The following is an 11,011-nucleotide window of genomic DNA, read 5'->3' on the forward strand; positions in this document are numbered from 1 at the left end:
AGTGGCGCCCGCCCAATGTGGGCGTGGCGCTGCTAAGAACTGTGAAGTGGAACGCAACAGAGGCCCTGTGGGCCTCGGGGAGCGCTAATTAAAGGGCACTTACACTGACCTATAAAGCCCAGCCATTTTGCTGCAATGACTTTACTGCTTTCGATTTCTGGACAGAGACCAAGGGACAGAGCTTACTGATTTGGGACAACATAGGAGAGGTATTTTTGGCTTCTGGCCAGTGCTTTGACATTTGATTCATTTGATTTCACTGTTTTCAACTTTATTATGGGGGCTGTATGGGGGGCCAACCCTCAGTTGCAGCATTATGTGCGAAGGGCTCGCAGACGCTGTGAGAGAGGGGCAGCCATGCCTAGACGCAGAGGGGCCATCAGGCGTCGGCAACGCAGGCCTTACCCACTCAGGCAATACCGGCAGCAGGTGTCCTATCTCACCATGACTGCGGCGCATTGTGTTAAGAGGCTGTGCTTCAGAAGGGAGGTGGTTGCAGAGATCTGCCAGCTGCTTCACAGAGATCTGCATCCACAGCTGATGTGCAGGACATCTCTCTCGGTGGAAGTGAAGGTCACGGTGGCTCTGAACTTTTATGCAAGCGGCTCCTTCCAAGCCGCTGCTGGGGACATAGCGAACATCTCCCAGTTCGCCGCGCATCGCTGCATCCGGCAGGTCACCGATGCACTTTTCGCGAGGAGACACCCATTCATCTCCTTCCCCATGACCCGACAGAGGCAGGAGCAGCGTGCAGTCGGATTTGCCAGGATCGCGCGCTTCCCCATGGTGCAGGGCACCATTGACTGCACGCATGTGGCTATGCGGGCACCTATCCACAATGCCGAGGATTACCGCAACCGGAAGGGCTACCATTCCCTAAATGTACAGCTGGTGTGTGACCACAGGCAGCGCATCCTAGCTGTCAATGCCCGCTTCCCAGGAAGCAGCCACGATGCATTTATCCTGCGCCAGACTACTGTGGCTGACATGTTCAAGGCACAGCCTCCACCAAGGGGATGGCTTATCGGGGACAAGGGCTACCCTTTGTGTACATGGCTCATGACCCCGCTCCGCGCGCCCAGGACCCCAGCGGAGGAGGCATACAACGAAAGCCATCAAGCCACAAGGAACATCATAGAGCAAACGATAGGCGTCCTCAAGCAACGGTTCCGCTGCCTGGATCATTCCGGCGGATCTCTACAGTATTCGCCGGATAGAGTCTCCCAGTTCGTCATCGTGTGCTGCATGCTGCACAACCTGGCTATCCGCAGGACTCAGGCACTGCCACCTGACATTGCACCACCACCTCAGGAGGACGAGCAGGAGGACCATGAGGAGGAGGAGGAGGAGGAGGAGTACCAGCCCAGGAGGGAGCCACAAGGTCCAAGGGCCGTCCGCCGGGGGCTTATTGATCGACACTTCTAGGCCCCCCTGTCAGGGAATGGGCTGTGGCAATGAACGCACCTGAAGGCAGCCGCACCGCAAGCCCTCAGCCGGTTAACGCAACAACCACTTGAAACCTGAGACGTGGACATGCTGAATAAATAAAAAGCTTTATTTCACAAACTCAGGGCCCTTCCCACATGAAACAGAAAAACATACAAGACCCCCAAAAAACAGTCAAAAACATCTGTCACTCCCAAAACCTGGGGAGGACTAACAAAACTTGGCCATCCAAATGGCCTTCATCATCGGCCTTACAATAATAAGCCCCCCCCTCCACAACACAAACACCCCCATAAAAACAAAAAATGCCTTGATCCTCGGACTTACCAAAATAATGCCCCCCCAGAACACAAGCCCCCCAATATAAAAAAAACCGCTATCACCGCACTCTAATGGGTGTGCCGAGAGGGCGAGTCCTTAGGCAGGCTTCTCCGGCCCCTGGCCGACCTGCTGCTCCGCCTCAACCTGGGCCCTGCGCGTGTGGCAAGGCTGGGGGAAGGCTCATGAGGGCCACAATGCGTGTCGGCAGATGCCCTTGGGGGTCGCCCTAGACGAGGCCCGGCCCGGGAGGGGCCGGCTGCTGACTGCTGCAGCTGTGGCTGGCCAGCATCAGTCTCAGCAGCAGCTCGTCGCACCTTGGCTGGGGGAGTGGCAGTGTCGGCTGCACCAATGGGGGCAAGCTGGCTGATGGCAGGCGCGCGCTGCTCGCCAGAGACACTGGCACTCGGCCGGGCTGGCAGTGCAGCAAGCGCAGCAATCTGGTGGAGGCCAGACCGCTGTGCTGCAGCAGGGCGGCGGGTGCCCTGGCGATGCTTCCGCGCCACAGCGAGTGTGGCAGAAGTGAGTGCCCGAACTGCCCTGGTATGTGCCCGCATCAGCTCTGCCAGTGTCTGGACGGCACCACTCATCTCGCGAGTCGCGTCCTGGGCTGCCGCGAGTTGCTGGACACCCCTGTCGTGCGCTGCCGCGAGTTGTTCGACCCCCCTGGCCTGTGATTCCCCGAAAGCGACCACACTATGAGCCAGGGACTCAATGGCCTGAGGCATCTGTTGCACAACCCCCATGAACTCCTGGTGGTGCCGCTCAGACGCCGCCGACATCTCATCGAGGAGGCGCACCTCCTGGGCGAGGACCGTCTCCGGACTGGAGGGCGGACTCTCCCTCTGGGGAGAAGGCCGCCGAGCTGGCCGACCCTTCCCACGTGCCTCGAGCCCACTGGACCCAGGATCTGCCCTCCCCTGCAACACCTCCCCCCTCTGGGGAGAAGGCCGGCGTGCTGCCGGACCCTTCCCGCGTGCCTCGAGCCCACTGGGCCCAGGATCTGCCCTCCCCTGCAACACTTCCCCCTGGCTCTCCTGCAGGCCAGACGTCTCCCCTCCATTGCCATCCCCTGGCGCGGATGAGAGTTACCCCGATGTGCCGCCTTCCTCCTGGTCCTCGTCGTCCTCCTCCTCCAAGGGCCTGGCACTCTGAGCTTCAGGGACCACCTCCTCCTCACCAGCTGAAAGCAGGAAGGCACAAGAGTAGCTTTAGAGTGAGGACAGGGCGTCAGCGAGGGAGGCCTGAGTGGTGGCATTATGCGCATTTGACGGTCAGTGCGAAAGGATGTAGATCTGAAGCGCAAGGGCAATGACAGAGGTCCAACCGGTCATGTCCTTACCAGTGGGTCCCAGTACAGGGTCCGCATCTCCGATCGCAACAGGGCCAGTCACCCGGGCACGCATGAGTCGAGCCACGCTCTCCTCCAGCTCACTGAGCGGCTGGTACTGGGGACGGCCTCCCCCGGTGGCAGACTGGCTCCTCAAATTCCGCGCCAGCTTGGCCTGCAAGAGAAAGGACGGCCTCTAAGTACAGTGTGGTGCCCTGTTGCTGTGTGCACTGCCTCCCATGGTGGAATAGCTTGGCCAGTGTGTTAAGTGCAGAAAGTGCTATTGATGATCATGCCAGTGCCATTGCTGCAGGAGGAGGGCTGCCCATTAGTCCTTTGAGGTCCCTTTGCCCATAATGTGAGGTGCACATGCAAGGATGAGGAGGACACTGGAAAGGGTACTCACCTTCACCATCCGAGTGAGGTCGTTGTACTTCTTGCGGCATTGGTCCGCACTCCTGGGGACATCGCAGGTGGATGACACCCTGCGGGCGATTTTCCTCCAGGCTTTCCTGTACTGGCTCCTGGGAGCCTTCTTGCCACTGTCCGGGCACAAGATCTCTCTTTTGTTTTCGACACCATTAATCAGCACCCTCAGAGCATGCTCTGAGAAGCGCTGCGCTCGTTCACGGGCCCTCTCCATGGCTCCAGGCGCTATTTTGGCCCACCAGCAGTGTTGAGGCCTAGCTGCAGGGCTCCAGTATGCAGGGCGTGGCAGCAGTCAAAGTCGACCCTTCCCCCTTTAAGAGCTGGCCGGCGTCAGGGTGTCTGCTGTCAATCAAAACATGACCGCACCTGCGCTGCGCCCGGCCTCGGCGTTATCAGGCCGCATCGTCGGCTTAGCACCTGAAGAGAGCATTGCAACGCCAGTTTCAGTGCTCGGCCAAACTCTTGGCCAACTCTACTGAATTTCGGCGATGTGGCCTACACTTTCCGGCGGGCGCTAACTTTAGCGAACGCCCGGCTTTAGCGCCCCAAAAGTGTCCAGACTGAATTTCTAGGCCATAGAATCATGGAAATCATAGAATAATAGAAGTCACAGAATCATAGAAATCATTGAAATTATCAAAATCATAGAAATCATTGAATCATAGAATTCATAGAATAATAGAATCATAAAAATCATAGAATGATAGAAATTATAGCATCATAGAAATCATAGAATCATAGAAATCATAGAATCATAGATTCAAAGAATCATAGGGCTAGATTTTCAGTCGCTTGCGCCAGCAGTTAGCGCCTTAAGAGAAGTGTTTTTCGGGCGCTAGGCGTGTAGCGCCCGGGCGCAGCGCAGTTTGCGCCCCGCCCCAAATTAAGTTGCCCGTTAGCGCCGGCGCAAAGTTTAGCGCCCGCCCGGATGCGCGCGCAGAAAATGACGTCACATCCTCGTGCAACGCCCTTTGTGCGCCCCGATTCCAAACTTCAGTCGGACCGCCCCATTGTGCGGCTGGCGGCCGGAGCGTTTGGAAAAAGGAACACAACACAACCAGCGCGGGCCCCGGGGGGCGCAAATTAAAGGGGACGTGCTCTCCAGTATAAAGGCAAGCCTTTTTTCAGAAAACACTCTTGTGCAACGCATTTCTGGAGACACAACAAGGAGGATAGCTAACTGGTTTCAAGCAGCAAGAGCCAGGTATTTTTGGACTCGGGCCAGAGCGCTGCAAGTGGCCTTTTGGAAATTAGAGTGTTTGCCAGGATTTGATGGGGGTTGCATGGGGTGCCAACGCGGAGCTGCAGCTCCATGTCCGTAGGGCTCGCAGATGCATTGTGAGAGGGGCAGCCCTGGCTAGAGGCAGAGGGGGCTACAGGCATCGGCCACGTAGGCCTTACCCAGTCAGGCTATACCGCCAGCAGCGCTCCTACCTAAACATGAGTGCCGCGCGATGTGTTAAAAGGCTCCGATTCCGAAAGGAGGTGATTGCAGAGATCTGCCACCTGCTTCGCCGAGATCTGCGGCCAAAGCTCAGGTGCAGGACGTCTCTGTTGGTGGAAGTGAAGGTGATGCTGGCATTGAACTTCTATGCCACCGGCTCCTTCCAATACGCTGCTGGGGACATAGCAAACATCTCCCAGTACGGCGCGCATCGCTGCATCCGCCAGGTGACCGAAGCACTGTTCAGAAGGAGAAGCCAATTCATCTCCTTCCCCATGGCCCTGGAAAGCCAGCATCAGCGCGCATTGGGATTTTCCAGACTCGGGGAATTCCCCTTGGTGCAGGGCGCCATTGAATGTACGCATGTGGCTTTGCGGGCCCCTCTGGAGCATGGCGAGCAGTATCGCAACAGGAAGGGCTACTATTCTCTGAATGTGCAGCTGGTCTGTGACCACAAGCAGCGCATCATGGCAGTCAATGCCAGCTTCCCAGGCAGCAGCCACGATGCCTTTATCCTGCGGCAGAGTACTGTGCATGACATGTTCCAGGCACAGTCTCCCCCAAGAGGATGGCTACTCGGGGACAAAGGCTATCCTTTGTGCACCTGGCTCATGACCCCGCTCCGCGCGCCCAGGACCGCTGCTGAAGAGGCCTACAATGAGAGCCATCAAACCACCCGCAACATCATCGAGCTAACTATTGGGGTCCTCAAGCAGCGGTTCCGCTGCCTTGATCTCTCCGGAGGAGCTCTCCAGTATTCGCCGGACCGGGTCTCCCAATTTGTGGTGGTTTGCAGCATGCTACACAACCTGGCTATCCGCAGGACTCAGGCACTGCCACCTGACGTTGGACCAGCACCTCAGGAGGAGGAGCAGGAGGAGCATGAGGAGGAGGAGGAGCAGGAGCACGTTCCCAGGAGGGAGCGACCAGGGCCAAGGGCCGCACGACGCCACCTTATTACACGGTACTTCTAAGCCCCCTGTCAGGGAATGGCCAGGGGCCATGAGGGAAGATGAATGCAGCCGCTCCGCAACCCCTCAGCCGGCGAAGCCAACAAACACTAAGAAGAACAACCATGGAGACTGCATGAATAAAGATAATTTTTTATTACACAAAAATGAAAAGCCCTTCCCACATGAATCCCCAAAAACAATAAACGGGCCCCACAAAAAGCCCAACAAACGACTCACTCCCACAAACGGGGGAGGAGTCACTCCACCTTTCTTCAAACCGGGCCTCAACGTCGGCCTAACGCAAAAAATAAGCACTCCAACAACACAACCATGGGCAAAATAAAGATGGCCACCGCCATATAAAAGGAAAGCTGCGCACACCCTCTACTGAGTGGCCCGCGAGGGCGAGACCTTGCCCAGCCTTTTGCCTCCCCTGCCCGGCCTGCTGCTCCTTCGCAAGCTCTGCCCAGTGGCTGCTGCGAGGCTGGGGGAAGGTGCCTGAGGCTCAGATGCCCTTCCGCCAGATGCCGCTGGGGGGCGGCCTACACGGCGTTTGGGCCTCGAGGGGCCGTCTGCTGAGTGGCGCACCTGAGCCTGGCCACCATCAGCTGCAGCCGCTTGCCCTTGACGCCCCAGTGGGGGAATGGCGGCGACGGATGGCGCAATGTGGGCCAGCTGGTGTGTGGGATGCGCTGGCTGGTGCTGTGGCGCGGTGGCACTCGGCCGGGCCCGCACTGCAGGATCCGCAACAATCAGCCGAGGGGCGGCTTGCTGGGATGGTCCAGCGCGGCGGCTGCCCTGGCGATGCCTGCCTGAGACAGCGCATGTGGCAGCAGTGAGTGCCCCTGTGGTCCTGGTGTGCGCGCGCATCACATCCGCCAGGGTCTTGACGGCATCAGTCAGCATGCAGCCACTCGCGGAATTTGCTGCGCCGAACTCGCGCACACTGGTCGCCAGCGACTCGATGGCCTCAGGCATGCGCCCCACCACGCTCATGAGCTCCGTGTGGCGCCGGTCCGAATCCTCAGCCATCTTATCCAGCTTCCGCACCTCCTCCGAGGTGAAGGTGTCCGGACTGGAGTCGCGACTCTCCCGCTGGGGAGGAGGGGGCCGAACTAGGGGACCCTTGCCGCGTTGGTGGCGGTGAGTGTGCCGAACAGCAGCACTCCCCTCTGATCCTTCCCCCCTTTGGGGGGAAGGCCGCGGGCCACGCGCACGGCTCCTGGGTGGCTGGACGCCACTGGTCCCAGAAGCTGCATTGCCCTGCGACAGTTCCTCCAGGCACTCGTCCAGTGAGGAGGTGTCAAGCATTTCCTCCTCTCCTGCGGGACGTGACTGTTCCCCCGAAGGTCCGGCTTGCTCCTCCTCCTCCTCCTGGTCGGAGGTGCTGTCACTGGCAGCTTCAGGGTCCTGGTCGTCACCAGCTGAAAGCAGGAATGCACAAGAGTAGCTTCAGAGTGAGGAGACGGCGTCAGCGAGGGAGTTAGGACTGGTGGCATTCAGCGCATTGGTGGGACAGTGGCAAAGGAGGTAGCTCGGATGGGCCAGTGCGACGCGAGAGGGCCAAAAGGCGAGGTCCTTACCGTTGCCGGTCAGTGGAGGGCCGGATACTCCGCACGCTGTGGGGACAATCACACGGGCTCCCATGAGCACACACACGCGCTCCTCCAGCCGAGTGAGCTTCTGCAGCTTGGCGCGGCCACCCCTGGCACGCGCCTGGCGATTAAACGCTACTTTAGCCTGCAAGAGAAAGGACGGGCTGTAAGTGCGCAGTGAAGCCCTGATGTAGTGTGTACTGCCTCCCATGGTGGAATAGCGTGGACAGAGTGAAGCCCTGATGTAGTGTGCACTGCCTCCCATGGTGGAATAGCGTGGACAGAGTGAAGCCCTGATGTAGTGTGCACTGCCTCCCATGGTGGAATAGCGTGGACAGAGTGAAGCCCTGATGTAGTGTGCACTGCCTCCCATGGTGGAATAGCTTGGACAAAGTGTAGAGTGCCGAATGGCCATGTGATGCTCATGACTGTCCCAATGCTGCTGGCTGAGGGCTGGCCAATAGGACTTTCAGCTCCCTTTGCCCATCATGTCAGGTGTACATGCAAGAATGAGGAGGAGACTGGAAAGGCTACTCACCTTCACAATCCTGGTCAGATCGTTGTATTTTTTACGACATTGTTTGTGGGTCCTGGGGGCATCGCCGGTGAACGTCACCCTCTGGGCGATCTGCTTCCAGGCTTTGGTGTAGTCGTGGTGGGTTGGATTCCTCCCACTCTCTGGGAACAAGATCTTGCGCCTCACCTCCAGAGCTGTGACCATTATGTCCAGATCACCCTCTGAGAAGCGCAGGGCACGCTGACGGGCCTTCTCTGGCGTTGCCATGACTCCCTGGGGCTGAGCAGCAGTGTTGAGGCCTCTTTGCAAGGCTGCAGTGTGCAGGGCGTGGCAGCAGACCAATTCGTCCCTTCCGCCTTTAGGAGCTGGTCGGCGCCACGGGGTCTGCTGTCAGTCCAAAAATGACCGCACCCGCGCTGCGCCCCGCCTGGGCGCTATCCCTCTGGACCGCCGGCTTAGCGCCTAAAGATAGGAGTGGAACGCCTCTTTTAGCGCTCCACCAATCTCTTAGGGCGAAGCCACTGAATTTCCGGCAACGGGGCGCTACTTTGGGGCGGGCGCTAACTTCGGGCGGGCGCTAAGGTTAGCGCCCCAAAACTGTCTATACTGAAAATCTAGCCCATAGACATCATAGAATCATAGAAGTCATAGGGGAAAATTCAGTTGGTAGCACCACCTGTTAGCACCTTAAGAGGGCACTAAGTGGGTCACAAACCAACTAGCGCCCAGGCGCAGCGATATCTGTGCCTCTCGCAAAATTGACCGGACATTTTGTGGTGGCGCTAAACACTACCGCCACGATCTCCTGCGCTGGCAGATCGTGATGTCAGTTGAGTGCACAACGCCCCGGTAGCACCCCAGACTGGAAATTTATTGGCGCCCCCTGCCTTAACGCCTGCCGTTAGCAACGACAGGTTGAGGGGAGCGTTTTGCAGTCGGGAAGGGACTGGGAGAGCACTGTTTAAAGGCGACCACTTCCTGCCTTTTTTTGTTGGTGACATTTTTGCACCATGCATTCTGAGAGAGAGAGAGAGAGAGAGACTTCTGGAGAGATTCTACACTGTGTGAAGGAGTTTTGCATACTGAGCAGCACTTTGCAGGTTCATTTAGATTTGCCCTTCTTTGTATCTACTTAAAAGAGACAGTGGGGGCTGCACTCTGAGCACTTTCCCTGGGTCTCTGCATTGTTCTTTCCAGCAGATTTGATGTACAGGTCTCCCCAGGCCAAGACTCAAGGCTGCAATGAACAAGATGTGGATGGAGACCAAGATTAAACCCTACCCTTTAAGATAAAAACAGAAAATGTTGGAGAAACTCAGCAGGTCAAGCAGCATCTGTGAAGAGAGAAACTGAGTTAACATTTCAGGTCAATGACCATTCATCAGAACTCACCTTTAAGAATTGGCCGGTGCCAGTGTGTCTGTGTTCCATTGCTGACTGACATCACATGAGCTTTGCCAGCGCTGTGAGTTAGCGCCTCGCTCCTTGGCCTTTGTGCCTTAAGACAGATGTGAAGTGCCTGATTTAGCGTCCCAATCACCTCCAGGGGCGATAAAAGCCAAGTTTGAAGTCAGAGGCGATATTTAGCGCCAGGCGTTAATCTTTGCGCCCGGCCAATAATTGCGCCCCAAATGGGACGATACCAAATTTCTCCTCCATAGAATCATAGAAATCGTAGAAATTATAGAAATCTTGAATCATAGAAATCATAGAAATTATAGAATTCATAGAATCATAGGCCTAGAAATTCAGTATAGCCACTTTTGGGGCAGTAAAGTCGGGCGGCCGCTAAAGTTTGCACCCGGCGCAAAGTCGAGCCCCCTTCGCCGATATTCAGTTGCATCGCCCTAAGAGGTTGCTGCTGCGCTAAAACAGGCGATGCACAACTATCATTAGGCGCTAAGCCAGCAGCCCGGGGCGCTAACACCGGAAGTTGGGCGCAGGGCAGGTGCGGCGAGCTGCTGATTGCCGGCAGACACTCTGGCTCTGGTGAGCTCTTAAAGGGGGAGGGTGGATTTGTTTTTTTGAAAGGCCGAGACTAGTGTATTTGTGTTTTTGGGGAGGTCTTCTCTCCATCAGTTTGTTTGTTATGTGGTACCGGTCTCCTCCTCCTCCTCCTCCTCCTCCTCCTCCTCCTCCTCCTCCGTCGTTGAGCCAAACCAGAAGATCCGTCTCTCACATAAAGGAGTGTTGCAACACGGCTGCCGTTTCTAGTGCAGGTGAAGTGCCCTTTAATTTGCGCTCCCCGTGGCCCGCATCGGCTGAGCAACGTTCCACTCAACAGTCGTTAGGGCCACCCAGCGCACAATGGGGCGGCGCGAGTGAAGTTCCGGTTCCGGGCGCACAAAGGGCGTTGCACGACGAAATGACGTCATGATCTGCGTGCGCAGATGAGCGCGCGCAATGACTTTGCGCCGGCGCTAAATGTCTACTGAAGTTGGGGCGAGGCGCAGATCGCGCTGCGCCCGGGCGCAAAGCGCCTAGCGCTCGAGATCTACTCCTCCTAAGGCACTAATGGCTGGCGCAGCCAACTGAATTTCTAGGCCATAGAATCATAGTATCATAGAAATCATAGAAATTATAGAAATCATAGTCATAGAAATCATAGAAATTATAGAATTACTAGAATCATAGAAATCATAGAATCATAGCAAATATAGAATTCATAGAATCATAGAAATCATACAATCATAGAAATCATAGAATCATTGATATCATAGAATCATAGAAATCATATAAATCAGAATCATAGAAATCATAGAATCGTAGAAATCATAGAATCATAGAAATCATAGAAACATAGAATCATAGAAATCATAGAATCATAGAATCATAGAAATTTACAGCCACAGAAGGAGGCCATTTGGCCGATCTTGTCCCTGCCGGTTGACAAAGAGCTATCCACCCTAATCCCACTTTCCAGCACTTGGTCCATATCCTTTTAGGTTACGGCACTTCACGTGCATATCCAAATACTTA

This window comes from Somniosus microcephalus, chromosome 13 (genome assembly GCF_052327205.1).
Source record: "Somniosus microcephalus isolate GS21.2 chromosome 13, FLI_Smic_1.0, whole genome shotgun sequence".
Lineage (NCBI taxonomy): Eukaryota > Metazoa > Chordata > Chondrichthyes > Squaliformes > Somniosidae > Somniosus > Somniosus microcephalus.